General features: G+C 46.2%; 1 protein-coding gene across 6 annotated transcripts in view; it reads left to right on the plus strand.

The window, feature by feature from the left end:
- Positions 1 to 16,855, plus strand: part of TMEM63C (transmembrane protein 63C) — an 86,357-nt gene that overhangs the window by 12,012 nt on the left and 57,490 nt on the right. For 3 of the 6 annotated variants that reach the window (XM_059890625.1, XM_024997806.2, XM_005212219.5), the window contains exon 2: positions 13,853 to 13,995. The exons of 1 other annotated variant lie outside the window; for it this stretch is intronic. The gene's annotated coding sequence lies outside the window, so the exon portion shown is untranslated. Of the gene's footprint in view, positions 1 to 13,063; positions 13,237 to 13,852; positions 13,996 to 16,855 lie in introns of all 6 variants that reach the window. 2 more of the 6 variants (XM_059890626.1, XM_024997804.2) reach the window with 1 other exon arrangement.

A 16,855-nucleotide genomic window follows, 5' to 3' on the forward strand; every position in this document is an offset into this window, starting at 1 on the left:
AGATAGGAGCCTTCTCCTCCCCCTGACTGGATCTTCTCATAATCGAGTCCAGCCAGAGGGACGCTGGCCTCAGGCCACGGGGTCCTGGCAAAAGAGCAACGCATCCTGAGGTCTGTGGAGATACCAATGAGCAAGACGCACCTCTGGCCAATTGGCCAGGGAGACAGATGGCTGTTTGCTGAGCTGTTCATGTGGTTGTCAGCTGTGCTTGATGGAGGGCTTGGGAACATGGAGGCTGGCACACACATTACCTGAGGGCACTTGGGAGCTGGGCTTCCATCTGCTTCACTGCCTGCTCACTTCACCTCTGTGAGTCTTCCCTTCACAACATGGTAGAATAACCCCTGGGGCTTCCCTGGTAGCTCAGCTGGGTAAAGAATCTGCCTGCAATGCGGGAGACCTGGGTTCAATCCCTGAGTTGGGGAGATTCCCTGGAGAAGGGAACGCTAGCCACTCCAGTATTCTGGCCTGGAGAATTTCATGGACTGTGTAGTCCGTGGGGTTGGAAAGACCTGGACACGACTGAGCTACTTTCACTTTCAGAATAACCCCCAGTGCATTGGACCATTCAGCGGAGGGAAGCAGAAAAGTGTCTGGTATGAGACTGGTGATGGGGAGCCCCCCTCTTTCCCTTTGCTTACCCTTTTACCTGCTGAGTGGCCAGTGGTCCTGGGGTCTCTGGGCCAGCTGGTCAGGCTTCAGTGGCAGCGGCTGACCAACAGTGTTGGTGGCTCTGGGCACTGTTGGAGCTGAGCTGTTCCCTTAAAAAGAGCTTCAGATCCCTGTAGACCTTGTAGAGGGGAACATCTCAGAGCCAGCGTGTGTGTGTGTGTTGGGGGGGTAGAGGTGTCCTTCAGTACCACAAATAGGCTGGTACTGGGTCAGGGACCCTTCCTGGGCAGGGACCTAGTATGCCCTGGCCTGTGAACTAGGCCAGGCTTTGGGGAGGCCTCCTCAGGCCCTGAACAGTGTCCCTGGCCTGAGATCCTGGTGCCATTCAGTGACCTCATGTTCCTTGTCATTCTTTTTTTTTTTTTTTTACTAGAGGGGCTGCCCTTTGTCGCAGAGGGCAGCAGAGGGTGAGATGGTTGGATGGCATCACAGACTCAATGGACATGAGCTTGAGCAATGTGAAGGGCAGGGAAGCCTGGCGTGCTGCAGTCCATGGGGTCACAAAGAGTCAGACACGACTGAGCAACTGAACAGCCACCACTGCACTCAGCCTTCATTTCGGCGAGCAGGGGTTACTCTCTAGTTGTGGTGCACGGGCTTCTCACTTCAGTGGCTTCTCTTGTTGCAGAGCATGGGCTCTAGGTGCTCGGGCTTCAGTACTTGCGGTACATGGGCTCAGGAGTTGCAGCTCGCAGGCCCCAGAGCATAGGTTCAGTCACTGTGACACACTGGTTTCTTTACTCCACAGCATGTGGAATCTTCCTGGACCAGAGATTGAACCTATGTCTCCTGCATTGGCAGGTGGATTCTTAACCACTGGACCATGAAGGAGGTCCCCTTGTCATTATCTTTTAATCCTCTGTGAGCCGGCGTGAGTAGCCCAGGTGATAGATGAGAACGCTGAGGCTCAGAGAGGTGGTGATAGCCACAGCCACACCCATGCACAGACATGGCGGAGCCCACACCGGCCCAAGGCTGGTCTGTCTGCAGCAGAGGGCTCTTCCTCCCCGAGTATGGCTGACACCCTCAGGTCACCTGCTGCTGTCACTGCTGGTGGTTTTGCTGAAGTTGCTGAAGACAGGACTTGGGAGTGAAGGTCGTGCATTTTCCCCTTCCCCTCCACTCTGGGCAGGGTGCCCAGAGCTGGGTTCTGCTGAAGGACAGCAGAAAAAATGGAAGGATAAGATTCCCACACAACCCCTGCCCCACTGGGACACACCAAAGGCGTATTCAGGATGCCAGGTCCTGGCTCCATACTTCATGGAGTGGCTCCCTGGAGCCCTGGTCCTGTCATCTGTCCAGAGCAGCGGGGTTGGAGGGGCCAGGTGATGGGGTGGTGGGAGTGGGTAAGTGATGTGCAAGCCCCTGACCTGGGCCCCCAAGCTGCAAAGTGAAGGAGCACATGGCCTGGGGCCTGCTGCCTGCTGCCCTGATCTTTCCCCAGAGACAGAGGAGGGAAAGAGGTTGGGAGGAGCAGTCTCTCTCTGACCGAGGCCTTATTCCAGAGGCTGAGCAGCTACCTGCCTGTTCATCGAATGAATCATCTTTGAGCTAGGCTCTGACCTGGTTCCTTCTCACAGGCTCCCCAGAGCCTGCCACTGAAGACTCACCCTGGAGTAAGCCCCAGATACCTCTTCCAGTTTGCCCGCCTGCTTCCTTCATCCTGTTCCAGCTCAGAGGCTCTTCTTGTGTGGGGAGTGGGGGGAAATCCAATGAAGTTTTTACAAAATGCACACACCCTTACCTGCAGCTCGGCCAGGAACCATTACTCCAGCGAATCGAACATGCCCTGGATTGTCTGACCCACTTCCTTCTCCCAGCCCAGTCCTTGTCCTCATCCCCATCCTCACTTGTTCAGAGTCTCTGTGTTCTTCAAACCCCGACTTGAACGCCACCTCCTCCATGAAGCCTTCCCTGGACCCCGGGCCAGAGGAGGTCTCACAGCCCTTAATGCACTTGTCTTATTTTGAGTCTGTCTCTTCTGCTAGACGGTGAGCTCATCCTTTCATTTATCAAGTGTTCACTGAGTGCCAGTCACAGACATGCCCTCCAGTAATTCACGGGGAAGGGGCGGGTAGGCGAGTCACCGGATGGTGACAAGCGCTTCAGAAATGCTCTAATGATGGCAGTGCAAACACCAGGGGACGCTGGGGCAATGGCAGTTAAAGGTGACAATGTACATCCTTTATGACCAACAGTTTCACATCTGGCTGACTAATTACCCAGAGAAATTCACGCATGTGCCTAAGGAGACGGTTCCAAGGATATCTAGGGCAGCAGTGTTCGAAACACAGAAAAAGAGGTCTCAACTCACAATGATGGAGTAGACAAAGATGTGATGTTGCGCAGCAGTTACAATATAAATAACTGGGGAATTTTATGTTTTGTAAGTTATGCCTCAAAAAAGCTGATGTATATACACACGTGTATTCATAGTATTATCATGAATCAGTCTCAAAAACATTATTGTGAAAAAAAGGAAATTGCAGAATAGTGCCGTTAGTGAAAATTTAATTTTAATAAAAATCACAAAACAATATCTATGTTTTATGCGCACAAGCACGTTGCAACGCTGTAATACCTACCAGGTTCGCGCTTGTGCTGGTCTTTGGAGGGGTGGAGGGAAGTCGCTGAGACTGACGGGAAAATAAACGAGTTCTAATTTGTCCGTAACACTTCTTTTAAGAAGAAAGATTGGAAGCAAAAATAACAGAATGTTAGCGTTTGTATTTTTAAAACTTCCTTTTATTGAAGTGTCGTTGATTTACCATGTTGTACCAATATCTGCTGTACAGCAAAATGACTCAGTTATACACACATAGACATTATACTTTTATGTTCTTTTCCACTATGGTTTATCACAGGGTATTGCATATAGCTCCCTGTGCTTTACAGTAGGGCCTTGTTTATCCATTCTATATATGAGAGTTTATATCTGCTCACCCCACACTCGCAGGCCTCCTCTCCCCCCACCCCGCCCCCCGGCAACCACTAGCCTGTTCTCTATGTCTGTGAGTCTGTTTCTGTTGTCGATTGCTTCATTTGTGCCACATGTGAGATTTCACGGGCTTCTCTGATAGTTCAGTTGGTCAAGAATCCGCCTGCAACATGGGAGACTGGGGTTCAATCCCTGGGTTGGGAAGATCCCCTGGAGAAGGGAAAGGCTCCCCACTCCAGTATTCTGACCTGGAGAATTCCATGGACTGTACAGTCCATGGGGTCAGAAAGAGTCGGACACGACTGTGTGACTTTCACTTAGATCCCACATATAGGTGATATCGTATGGTACAGTATTTGTTTTCTTTCTCCCTTTCCCAAGACCAGCACAAATGGCATTATTTCATTCTTTCTTATGGCCGAGTAATATTCCCTTGTGTGTATGTAGTGCCTCTTCTTTATCCATTCATCTGTCAGCGGACATTTTGGTTGCTTCCATGTCTTGGCTATTGTGAATAGTGCTCTTATGAACATAAGGGTGCGTGTATCTTTTTGAATTATGGTTTTATCTGGGTATATGCCCAAGTGGAATTGTTGACTCGTATGGTAATTCCATTTTTAGTTTTCCATAGTGGCTGCACCGTTTCCATTCGCACTAGCAGTGTGCGCCCTCTCTAGCGTTAGGTCTTCGTAGACTTTGTCATGATGGCTATTCTGACCGGTGTGAAGTGGTGCCTTGTTGTAGTTTTGATTTGCACTTCTCTAATAGTGGTGTTGAGCATCTTTTCCTATGTCTACTGGCCATCTGTATGTCTTCTTTGGAGAAATGTGTATTAAGGTCTTCTGCCCATTTTTTTGATTGAGTTGTTTTTTGTTGTCGCTGTTGTTGACTTGTAAGAGCTGTTCGTATATTTTGGAGATTAAGCCCTTGTCTGTCATATCATTTGCAAAGATTTTTCTCCCATTCTGTAGGTTGTCTTTTCATTTTTTGATGGTTTCCCTTGCTGTGCGAAAGCTTTTAAGTTGATTTGGGCCCACAGAATATGAACATTTGTTAATTCCGTTGATTTTATACTTTTAACCTTTTGGGACCTGAAATTTTTCAAAATTAAAATAAATTAGTAATCCAAGACATCAGAGGAAAGGCACTGGCTTTTCGCAGGGAAATTAGGAAAGGTTGCAAGAGGAGGTGGCAGCTGGGTATTGAAGACTGGAAGTTGGTGGGTTTAACTGGGTGGGGGAGTTGGGGAAAGGAGATCTAGGGTGTTCAAGGCCAGGGAGTATGTGGGCAGGCTCTTTGTACTTTTAAAAAATATTTAAACATTTATTTATTTGGCTTTGCCAGGTCTTCACTGCGGTACGTGGGATCTGTATTGCAGCATGTCAACTCTTGCTTGTGGCTTGTGGGATTCAGTTCTCTGACCAGGGATCAAACCCGGGCTCCTTGCATTGACAACATAGAGTCTTAGCCGCTGGACCACCAGGGAAGTTCCTCTTTGTACTCTTAAAATGTTTGCCAAGCTGCCCGTCCCCTGCCACCTTCCTCATTCTCATCCTGAGCTCGTTCTAGCTCCTCCGTTTCTGGGATGTACTCACAGTAAATAGGGTCTTGAAAAAAAAACAGTCACGTGTCCTTTTATGATTTTTTAAAGTGTAGATAATCTAACGTGAGCAGGGGGAAGAATGAGCCAAATATGTAAAACTGAACATTAAAATGGAGACGTAGCCAGTGATACAGACAAAATAGAATTCTATAAGGATACTGTGCTCAACCACACGCACATTTAGCTGAAAATCAGCTAAAATTGATAGTTTTCTGTGTGCTGTGCTTAGTCGTGTCTGACTCTTTGCGACCATCCCATGGACTGTAGCCCACCAGGCTCCTCTGTCCATGGGGATTCTCCAGGCAAGAATACTGGAGTGGGTTGCCATGCCCTCTTCCAGGGGATCTTCCCAACCCAGGGATCGAACCCAGGTTACTGTCATTACAGGTGGATTCTTTACCTTCTGACCACCAGATAAGCCCAAGAATGCTAGAGTGGGTAGCCTATCCTTTCTCCAAGGGATCTTCCCAACCCAGGGATTGAACCCAGGTCTCCCTCACTACAAGTGGATTCTATACCATCTAAGCCACCAGAGAAGCTCAGATAGTTTTCTGAGAAAATGCAAATCATCAGCTTGACCCCAGAAGAACTAGAAAAACCTCAACAATAATCATGAAAGAAACTGAATTTTCATAAACTCCACTCCCAAACACCCAGGTTTAAACAGCTCTTAATTTCTATCAAACCTTCAGGGAAGAGAGAATTCCAATGTTCTTTAAACTGCATCAACTGTGCGAGATCATAGAGAAGGAAACACTCCATAATAGTCTATGAAGCCTGCACAACACAGACAGAAACAGCCCACACAGGAAAAGGGAAAAAATACTAGAAAAAATCTCATCTATGAATATTGGTGCAAAATTCATATATTAACAGAAACAAATAGAATCACACAACATTATGCTTAGAAAATGAATACACCATGAGCAAGTGGGGCTATCTTCCAGAGATATAGATTCAATGTTAGGAAAACTATTAACATAATTGAACAAAACAATAGTTCAAAAGAGATGAGAAAATGACATAAACAGCTCCATACATGCTAAAATGCCTAAAAGGCATTGGATAAAATTCAACGTATGTCCCTGATTTTAACTCGTATTTAATAGGAATAGATGGATATTGCTTAAAATTTTACGTGTGTGTGTGTGTGTGTGTGTGTGTACAGAGACATACACACAAGGAAAAAGTGACCACCGTTACCTTCATCCTTTAACACTTCTCTAGAAGTGCTAGCCGATACAAAATTTGAAAATATGGGTTATGAAAGGAGACCAGTTTACCAGTTTAAATTGTAGATGATAAGATTGGCCATCTGGAGAAAAAAAGAACAAGACAGTCCACTGAAAAACTATTAGCAATAATAAAGGAATATACTAAGATGGGACTTCCAGGTGGCACAGTGGTAAAGAAGCCGACTGACAATGCAGGAGATGCGAGAGATGAGGGTTCAATCCCTGGGCCAGGACGGTCCCCTATAGGAGGAAAGGGCAACCTGCTCTAGTATTCCTGCCTGGAAAATTCCATGGACAGAGAAGCCTGGAAGGCTACAGTCCATGGGGAGTTGGACATGACTGAGCAACTGAGTGCACACACTCACACGCACATACTAACATGACTGCTAATCACTATTCAGAACAAAAACATATAGCTTTCCTGTGTATAACTTTAGCCTGTTTTGCAATATAGAGAAAGAAAATATAATGTCAGTAAAGGTGCTAAAAATCATTAAAAGTGAGCCTAACTGGAGGGGAGAAGAACAGCTCTTATTACTGCTGCTCACTCTTGGTTCTCAACACTTAGAACAGGGCCTCACACACAATTACAGATACTTGTTGAGTGATGGAACTGGCTCATAGATAGAGGAAACAGAAAATACCTGTTAAGACCCAGACACAGTTACTAGGTGGTGATGATAATAGCAGTCACCAATGAACAGTAGTTCCCCTGTGCCAGGCACTGTGCCATGGCCCTCGCTGCAGCCTAAAACACAGTCTTTCGTGGAGAATATTCTGTGTGCACTTGCGAAGAACATGTATTCTGCTTCTCTTAGGAGGAGTGTTCTGTATATGTCCACTGGGTTTAGTTGGTCGATCAGATCAGATCAGTCTCTCAGTCGTGTCCGACTCTTTTCGACCCCATGAATCGCAGCACGCCAGGCCTCCCTGTCCATCACCAACTCCCAGAGTTCACTGGGACTCACGTCCATCGAGTCAGTGATGCTATCCAGCCATCTCATCCTCTGTCGTCCTCTTCTACTCTTGCCCCCAATCCCTCCCAGCATCAGAGTCTTTTCCAATGAGTCAACTCTTCGCATTAGGTGGCCAAAGTACTGGAATTTCAACTTTAGCATCATTCCTTCTAAAGAAATCCCAGGGCTGATCTCCTTCAGGATGGATTGGTTGGATCTCCTTGCAGTCCAAGGGACTCTCAAGAGTCTTCTCTAACACCACAGTTCAAAAGCATCAATTCTTCGGTGCTCAGCCTTCTTCACAGTCCAACTCTCACATCCATACATGACCACAGGAAAAACCATAACCTTGACTAGACGAACCTTTGTTGGCAAGCTAATGTCTCTGCTTTTGAATATGCTATCAAGGTTGGTCATAACTTTCCTTCCAAGGAGTAAGCGTCTTTTAATTTCATGGCTGCAGTCACCATCTGCAGTGATTTTGGAGCCCAGAAAAATAGTCTGACCCTGTTTCCACTGTTTCCCCATCTATTTCCCATGAAGTGATGGGACCGGATGCCATGATCTTCGTTTTCTGAATGTTGAGCTTTAAGCAAACTTTTTCACTCTCCTCTTTCACTTTCATCAAGAGGCTTTTTACTTCCTCTTCACTTTCTGCCATAAGGGTGGTGTCATCTGCATATCTGAGGTTATTGATATTTCTCCCGGCAATCTTGATTCCAGCTTGTGTTTCTTCCAGTCCAGCGTTTCTCATGATGTACTCTGCATATAAGTTAAATAAGCAGGGTGACAATATACAGCCTTGATGTACTCCTTTTCTTATTTGGAACCAGTCTGTTGTTCCCTGTCCAGTTCTAACTGTAACTTCCTGACCTGCATACAAATTTCTCAAGAGGCAGATCAGGTGGTCTGGTATTCCCATCTCGTGAAGAATTTTCCACAGTTTATTGTGATCCACACAGTCAAAGGCTTTGGCATAGTCAATAAAGCAGAAATAGATGTTTTTCTGGAACTCTCTCGCTTTTTCCATGATCCAGCAGATGTTGGCAATTTGATCTCTGGTTCTTCTGTTTTTCTAAAACCAGCTTAAACATCAGGAAGTTCACGGTTCACATATTGCTGAAGCCTGGCTTGGAGAATTTTGAGCATTACTGTACTAGCGTGTGAGATGAGTGCAATTGTGTGGTAGTTTGAGCATTCTTTGGCATTGCCTTTCATTGGGATTGGAATGAAAACTGACCTTTTCCAGTCCTTTGGCCACTGCTGAGTTTTCCAAATTTGCTGGCATATTGAGCGCAGCACTTTCACAGCATCATCTTTCAGGATTTGGAATACTCCACTGGAATTCCATCACCTCCACTAGCTTTGTTCATAGTGATGCTTTCTAAGGCCCACTTGACTTCACATTCCAGGATGTCTGGCTCTAGGTCAGTGATCACACCATGGTGATTATCTGGGTCGTGAAGATCTTTTTTGTACAGTTCTTCTGTGTATTCTTGCCACCTCTTCTTAATATCTTCTGCTTCTGTTAGGTCCATACCATTTCTGTCCTTTATCGAGCCCATCTTTGCATGAAATGTTCCTTTGGTATCTCTGATTTTCTTGAAGAGATCTCTAGTCTTTCCCATTCTGTTGTTTTCCTCTATTTCTTTGCATTGATCGCTGAAGAAGGCTTTCTTATCTCTTCTTGCTATTCTTTGGAACTCTGCATTCAGATGTTTATATCTTTCCTTTGCTCCTTTGCTTTTCGCTTCTCTTCTTTTCACAGCTATTTGTAAGGCCTCCCCAGACAGCCATTTTGTTTTTTTGCATTTCTTTTCCATGGGGATGGTCTTGATCCCTGTCTCCTGTACAATGTCATGAACCTCATTCCATAGTTCATCAGGCACTCTATCTATCAGATCTAGGCCCTTAAATCTATTTCTCACTTCCACTGTATAATCATAAGGGATTTGATTTAGGTCATACCTGAATGGTCTAGTGGTTTTCTCTACTTTCTTCAATTTAAGTCTGAATTTGGCAATAAGGAGTTCATGATCTGAGCCACAGTCAGCTCCTGGTCTTGTTTTTGCTGACTGTATAGAGCTTCTCCATCTTTGGCTGCAAAGAATATAATCAATCTGATTTTGGTGTTGACCATCTGGTGATGTCCCTGTATAGAGTCTTCTCTTGTGTTGTTGGAAGAGGGTGTTTGTTATGACCAGTGCATTTTCTTGGCAAAACTCTATTAGTCTTTGCCCTGCTTCATTCCGTATTCCAAGGCCAAATTTGCCTGTTACTCCAGGGGTTTCTTGACTTCCTACTTTTGCATTCCAGTCCCCTATATTGAAAAGGACATCTTTTTTGGGTGTTAGTTCTAAAAGGTCTTCATAGAACCATTCAACTTCAGCTTCTTCAGCGTTACTGGTTGGGGCATAGACTTGAATTACTGTGATATTGAATAGTGTTGAATATTTCCAAGTCCTCTGTTTCCTTATTGATCTTCTGTCTGATTGTTCTACTCACTAGCGGAAGAGGTTCATTGAAATCTCCTCCTCCAATTGCGTTACTGTTTCTTTTTTCCATTCTGTTCATGTTTGCTTCCCATATATTTGGGTGCTGTGCTGTTAAGTGCATATATATTTATAATTGTTATTTCTTCCTGGGGAATTGACTTTTATCATTGTGTAATATCCTTCTTTGTCTCTTGTGACAGATTTTTACCTAAAGTCTATTTTATCCGATGTAAATGTGGCCACCCCGGTCTCTTTTGTTTACCATTTGCGTGGAGTATCTTTTCTATCTTCTCACTTGCAAGCCGTGTATGTCTTTACAGCAAAGGTTAGTTTCCTGTAGAGAGCATATAGTTTCATCTTTCTACATCCTTTTGCTCAAATGGTTCATTGAACTCTCACAGTAACCCTATGCAGATGTTGCTACTGTTGTCCTTAATGTTTCCGAAAGTTAGAAACATTTATTTACTTAGAATTACAATGAAGTCATATCAAATAATGTGTCAGAAAGCTGACAAGTATCACACATATCCAAAAATCCATAGAAATAATATAGCATTTTTCTTAGTGAACTGCCTGAAAAATTCCACATTTCCCTATATTTTCCCCTACGTAATTCAGTTAACGTCACTTGTAGATGAGGAAACTGAGGCTCATGAAGCTTTAGGTAACTTCTCCTAGATCCAGTGAAGGTGGAATTTGAATCAATATTTGATTCTTTGTTATCCATCCTGCTGCTGCTGCTGCTAAGTCGCTTCAGTCGTGTCCGACTCTGTGCGACCCTATAGACGGCAGCCCACCAGGTTCCCCCGTCCCTGGGATTCTCCAGGCAAGAACACTGGAGTGGGTTGCCATTTCCTTCTCCAATGCATGAAAGTGGTGAAAGTGAAGTCGCTCAGTCGTATCCAACTCTTAGCGACCCCATGGACTGCAGCCTACCAGGCTCCTCCGCCCATGGGATTTTCCAAGCAAGAGTACTGGAGTGGGGTGCCATTGCCTTCTCCGGTTATCCATCCCAATATAGTTAAATTGATATTTTGAATCTGGAAGAGGGAGGGTGGGTGGGGGGAGAAAATGAATTATTCAAACATGACTTTGAGATAACCAGCCCCTTGGGGAAAGAAATAAAGCTGGGCCCACCACACTCCTAACACCAAAATAAAATGTAGAAAGAAAATTTTAAAGAAGGAAAGAGTAAAAGAATGATTAAAAAGAAAAAGAACCCTAACAATACCAGTGGAAAACATGAGCATATATTTTTAGGATCCTCTAGTAGAAAATATTTTGGGCTATAGAAATACCTGAAATTTCTGTAAGCAGTGATGCCATAAATAGAGTAAAAAAAAAAGACAAATGACAATTTGTAATGCACATAACAAAAAGTTAATTGTCTTAATTTAGAAAAAATCTTTTAAAAATCAGTGAGTTAATTTAGAAAGAACATAGTTCACAGAAAAATAAATGCAAAGGCCACCAATCAACGTGAAAGCAATGCCTGCCTTTTCTGAGATTAAAAGAATTACACACTGAAACAAGATGTCATTTTCAACTCACGTTTTGGCAAAGCTTAAAAATTTGATGGCTGGGCAGTGCAGACTGGTTCATCTTCTTTGAAGGACAATCTGGCAAGACCTGAATTTTAAATCCACCTAACCTTCAACTCAACATTCAGAAAACGAAGATCATGGCATCCAGTCCCATCACTTCATGGGAAATAGATGGGGAAACAGTGGAAACAGTGTCAGACTTTATTTTTTTGGGCTCCAAAATCACTGCAGATGGTGACTGCACCCATGAAATTAAAAGACACTTACTCTTTGGAAGAAAAGTTATGACCAACCTAGACAGCATATTGAAAAGCAGAGACATTACTTTGCCAACAAAGGTCCGTCTAGTCAAGGCTATGGTTTTTCCAGTGGTCACATATGGATGCGAGAGTTGGACTGTGAAGAAAGCTGAGTGCTGGAGAATTGATGCTTTTGAACTGTGGTGTTGGAGAAGACTCTTGAGAGTCCCTTGGACTGCAAGGAGATCCAACCAGTCCATTCTAAAGGAGATCAGCCCTGGGATTTCTTTGGAAGAAAAGATGCTAAAGCTGAAACTCCAATACTTTGGCCACCTCATGCGAAGAACTGACCCATTGGAAAAGACTCTGATGCTGGGAGGGATTGGGGGCAAGAGTAGAAGGGGACGTCAGAGGATGAGATGGCTGGATGGCATCACTGACTTGATGGATGTGAGTCTGAGTGAACTCCGGGAGTTGGTGATGGACAGGGAGGCCTGGTGTGCTGCGATTCATGGGGTCGCAAAGAGCTGGACACGACTGAGCGACTGAACTGAACTGAACCTTCAACTCCTTACAGCCCACTGCAGTATTCTTGCCTGGAGAATCCCATGGATGGAGAAGCCTGGTAGGCTACAGTCCTCGGGGTCACAAAGAGTCGGACACGATGGAGTGACTTAACTTTGACTTTCACCCTTCAACTCCTTGCCCCTGGGGATTTATCCTACAGCTAACCTCACATGTACGCACAAACATATATCATCAAAGATGTTCGCTACAGCTGTGTCTGTGCAGCAAAAACACTGAAGCAAACTAAACCTCTGCCAACAGGGATAGATACGTGTAAATCGTGGTGTGTCCTTCAGTGGGAGGTTACGACAGCTACAGGAGTGAAAGATCTGTCTCCTGGTATGCAGAGATGTGTGATGTGTAATAACTAAGAAACAAAGATAGAGTACTGGGAATATGGTCCCAGTTGGGTTTAAAATAAAGATGTAGGCATATATTTATATATATATATATATATATATATATATATATATATATATATATATTTGTCAGTATTAATGGGAAAATTCTTGAAGAAAGTGTTTATTTGGGGGAATGGAACAGAGGTCTGGGATAGCAGGGAGACTTTTCATTCTGTATTACTTTGAATGGTTTGATTTCTTTCCCCTTACATAAGTATGTTATTTTCAGAATTCAAAAAGTGAATTTAAAGAAAAAAACCAATGATACAAGGAGAATACTATTTAAAATGCTTCCATGAACTTCCTTTTAAAATTCATTTCTCAGTGGGTTCACCTTTTTTTTTTTTAAACTGATAATTTTACACCTGGAAGGGCCCAAGAGATCATCTCTAACCTGCGTTTTTGTCCACAAGGAAAAGAGACCCAGAGAGGGTTTCAGCGAGTTGCCCAGGGCCCCTGGCTGGTTGGCTGCAGAGACTGGGCTCCTATGATGCTGCTTTTAGGAAAGGGACCAACGACCCCCTCACGCATATGATCAAAGCTTCATCCTTGGACTTGTCAACACTTTCCCAGCACACATAGTCCAGTGAGTCCTATTTCTTTGGCATCCATGTGGGGAACCTGCTAAAATGCACGTTTCCAGGCACCTTCCTGGAGAGTCTGATTCAACAGGCTAGGATAGGGCCCTTAAACCTGCAGTTTAGCAGGACCCCACCCCAGGCGATTCTGATTGTACTCAGAGTCACCTGGTGGTTACGGGCCTCTGGTCTCCCCAGCTCAGCCCTGCAGGCAGTGTGCCCACACTGAAGCTCACACCCCACTGAGGGAAAGTGGGGTGCTCTACCTCACCAGGGGCAAGTAGCAGCCACAGATGCCAGGACTCCCAGTACAGTGTTGTTCACGGTCCTCTGGCTTCCTCCTGGCTTCTGTTGATCTTGGATGAAGGATGGCTCCCTGGCTTACCTACCCCAGGGCTGGGCATCTGGATGTGGAGTAGAGGGGCAGACCGGGGCTTATGGCTGCATATATGGGGTGCCCCTCACCCCATCAGAGTTCCCATGAGGCAGACCTGGCAGGGCGGTGCTGACAAGCTTGGTGGTCCTGGGAGGGCCTGCCCTGCTTGGGCTGGGGGAGGAGCCTCAGGGAGGACGGGGATCCATGCCCACCTGCACTGAGAGCACTTATTTGTCCCGATGCCACAGAGCCTTGGAGGAGCCTGCTTTGTGGTCTGGAATTAAGCGGAGACGCAGCCGGGACACTTGGAAGCACCTGGGGATTGATTAAGAGGAGGGTGAGCCGGTGACAGCTCATCTCGGGAGCCCCCTGACCTCACCTGCTGCTGCAGGTAAGCGCTTTTGCTCTCATCCCACCCAGCAGGGCTCAGTCCCTACTGCCAGCTCCTTCCTCAAGCTCTCTGCTCATCGCTTGAACAAAGGCCCTTTCCAGCCCTCCCACACCCACAACCTAACAGGAGAGGCCAGGAGGACAGTCCCCAGGTGACCCCGGCTCCCGAGACCCGGGAAGGGGGCCAGAGGCTGTGTGGCTCTGGCTAGGATGCCCCCAGGCTGAACTGCCAGCAGGGTCCCAAGCGGCTCTTGCCCAGCTGACCCCAGTGTGGGGACAGGCTAGACCCAGTCAGACACAGCTCTTTTGAGTGCTCACTGCCTCTTGATAATTTTTCCTTGGGAGAAGATTAAGACAGATGGTATCTTCACAGACTGTTGAAGCTGTAAGGACTCTTGATATACTCCAACCTCAATTTCTTTTAACTTCTCAAGCCTTGCTTGTATCAATAGTGTCATTTAAAATGTAGCCGATCATCTCAGAGGCATCAAGTGTAAATCACGTCAAAACAGCACAGGAAGCCCTGGGTCTCAGGCAGCCCTTCCTGTGTGCAGCTGCCTCCCCCCTGCCTGGCCGGAGCCACCCCATGCCCTACATCCTTCCCTCTCCTTCCATCTACCTGGTGACTCCCAGAAATTCATCCTCTTCTGTGAAAGGAGCACTGGTGATGATCACACATCCAAAACTAGAAGGCATTAAAACCAGGTCAGCACCAAAGTGAGGCTTTCTCCTCCATTTAAGTAAATAAAAGTGTTAGTCCCTGAGTCATGTCCAACTCTTTGCAACCCCACGAGGCTCCTCTGTCCATGGAATGCTCCAGGCAAGAATCTGGAAACAGGTTGCCATTTCCTTCCCCAGAGGATCTTCCTGACCCAGGGATCAAATTCAGTTTGCCTACATGGCAGGCAGATTCTTTACCGTCTGCGCCACCATTTAAGTAAATAAGGTAATAAATAAAATCAGGAAAGGACTGGATAGACAAGGGAGGTTATAACTGTGATATTATTTCTCTGTGAGAGAGTCTCTAAAATCTCTTTTCCGTGAAAGAAGTTATCCTGTCTGGGCTGTTGTCCAAGAACATTGTGATTGTCGCTGTTATCAATAACAGTGATCTTCGCTACAGTTCTTTTCCATGCAGATCAAAGTGCCTGATGTTCACATCTCCCTTATGATTTCCTGGTCTGGCCACGTGAGAGCTCTCTGAGGCAAGGAGTCTTAACCTCCCTCTGGCCCTGCCCACTGCCCAGCCCAGACCACTGCAAGAGGCAGCAACGAGTACTAGTAAGGAAGGCAGGCTTGGGAGGTAGGTGGGTTCAGTGCCCAACGCCACCACCTACAAGGCTGATAAGATCACTGTACATCAGTCTTCCCATCTTTAAAATGGGAATAACAATGTACCCTAGGGTTACTAAGAAGATTAAAGTTAGTATTTGTAAAGCTTGAAACAATCTCAAGTTCTCAGTAAGTGCTCAACACATTAGCTGGAGTCATTACAGAGGCCGGTTCTCCCCCAGCCATACTTTGCTGCTGCCTGATTCACCTCCTAATCCACTCACCTGCTCTAGAATCATCCACGGTTCCCCATGGTCTATTTAGTGACTATGCTGTACTCTGTCCTTTAGAGCCTCAAAGGCAGAAAGCCTCTCTTTTCCTTGCACATAAGGACTCAGTGATGTTTACTGAGAGGGAGGGTTTCTCCCCTCAAGGTGGGTTGACTGTGTTCCTAGGCTGGGAATGCACGGCTGGGGGGTTGAGCCAAGCTCTTCCACCTCCCCAGTGACAGCCCAGCCGTGAGCAGCCCTGGATGTTGGGCGTTGGATCTACACACAGGGTTAGGTTTGGTGTCCCTGGTGTCTGCTGGGCTGCCAAGGCAGGGAGCCCTGTCCTCGACTCCAGCTCTTGTGGTGCACACAGAAGTGAGGATCGGACACCTGGCCACAGGCCACAGCAAGCAGTGCCCGCAGTTGTAACTCACTCTCTGATGAGCTCAGGTCGGGTGGCAGATGTGACATCATTGTCCTCCTTCATCATTGGGAACCAAAACCTCAGCTCCTGATAGCTCAGGTGGGAAGCCCGAGGCCAGCAGAGACCTCCGTGATCTGATGATGCCTTGGACAGAGAACTCAGCAAGCCCCTCTCGCTGCATCTCAGCTGCTTCTCTTGCAGAAGACAGCCTGTGTGCCATAGAGGAGCAAGCACTGGCTTGGAGGAGGACAGACCTGTGTTCAAACTGGGGCTCCGTCAGCTGGTGGGAAGAACTCGGCCTTAGCAGTTAGCCTCTCTGAGCCTCTGTTTTCCCATCTGTAGAATGGGAAGATAATACCCATTCCATAGGGTTAATGGGAGGCCCAAATGGAACAAAATGCATAGAGCTCCTCTACAGCGCATGCTGGGGTGGGCGCTTGTTAGTAACTGCAAAATAATTTGCACTTATTCCTATGAGCCCATAAGAGTTCTTCCAGGCTGTTATGGGTGGGGCTGCCTCAGGCCCGCGAGCCTCTTGCTTCCCTCGACTGAAATTTTCCTTGCCTGGCCCCTACTCCAAGATGAAGGGAAGTGTTTTTGGCAGAGGAAGGGAGAAGGAATGGTCCAAATCTTCCCAGATTTCTGGCAAGGGTGAGAGGCACAGCAGGGAAGAAGCAGAATTCTGTCTGATTTTCTCAGATTTTTCCGCTTGAGTGCTGCCAAGCTCAGGAAGCCAGGAGCAAAGTGACAGGGAGGAGACAAAGCAGACGCTGGTTCATGCAGGGTGGAATTTTTCTCTTGATTCATTCCACACACGGATGGATTTGTTGGGATTCCAGGCACTATGCTAGGCACTGGAATATTGAGCAGCAAGTAAAACAGACATTGGCCTTTTC

Source organism: Bos taurus, chromosome 10, assembly GCF_002263795.3.
Source record: "Bos taurus isolate L1 Dominette 01449 registration number 42190680 breed Hereford chromosome 10, ARS-UCD2.0, whole genome shotgun sequence".
Taxonomy (NCBI): domain Eukaryota; kingdom Metazoa; phylum Chordata; class Mammalia; order Artiodactyla; family Bovidae; genus Bos; species Bos taurus.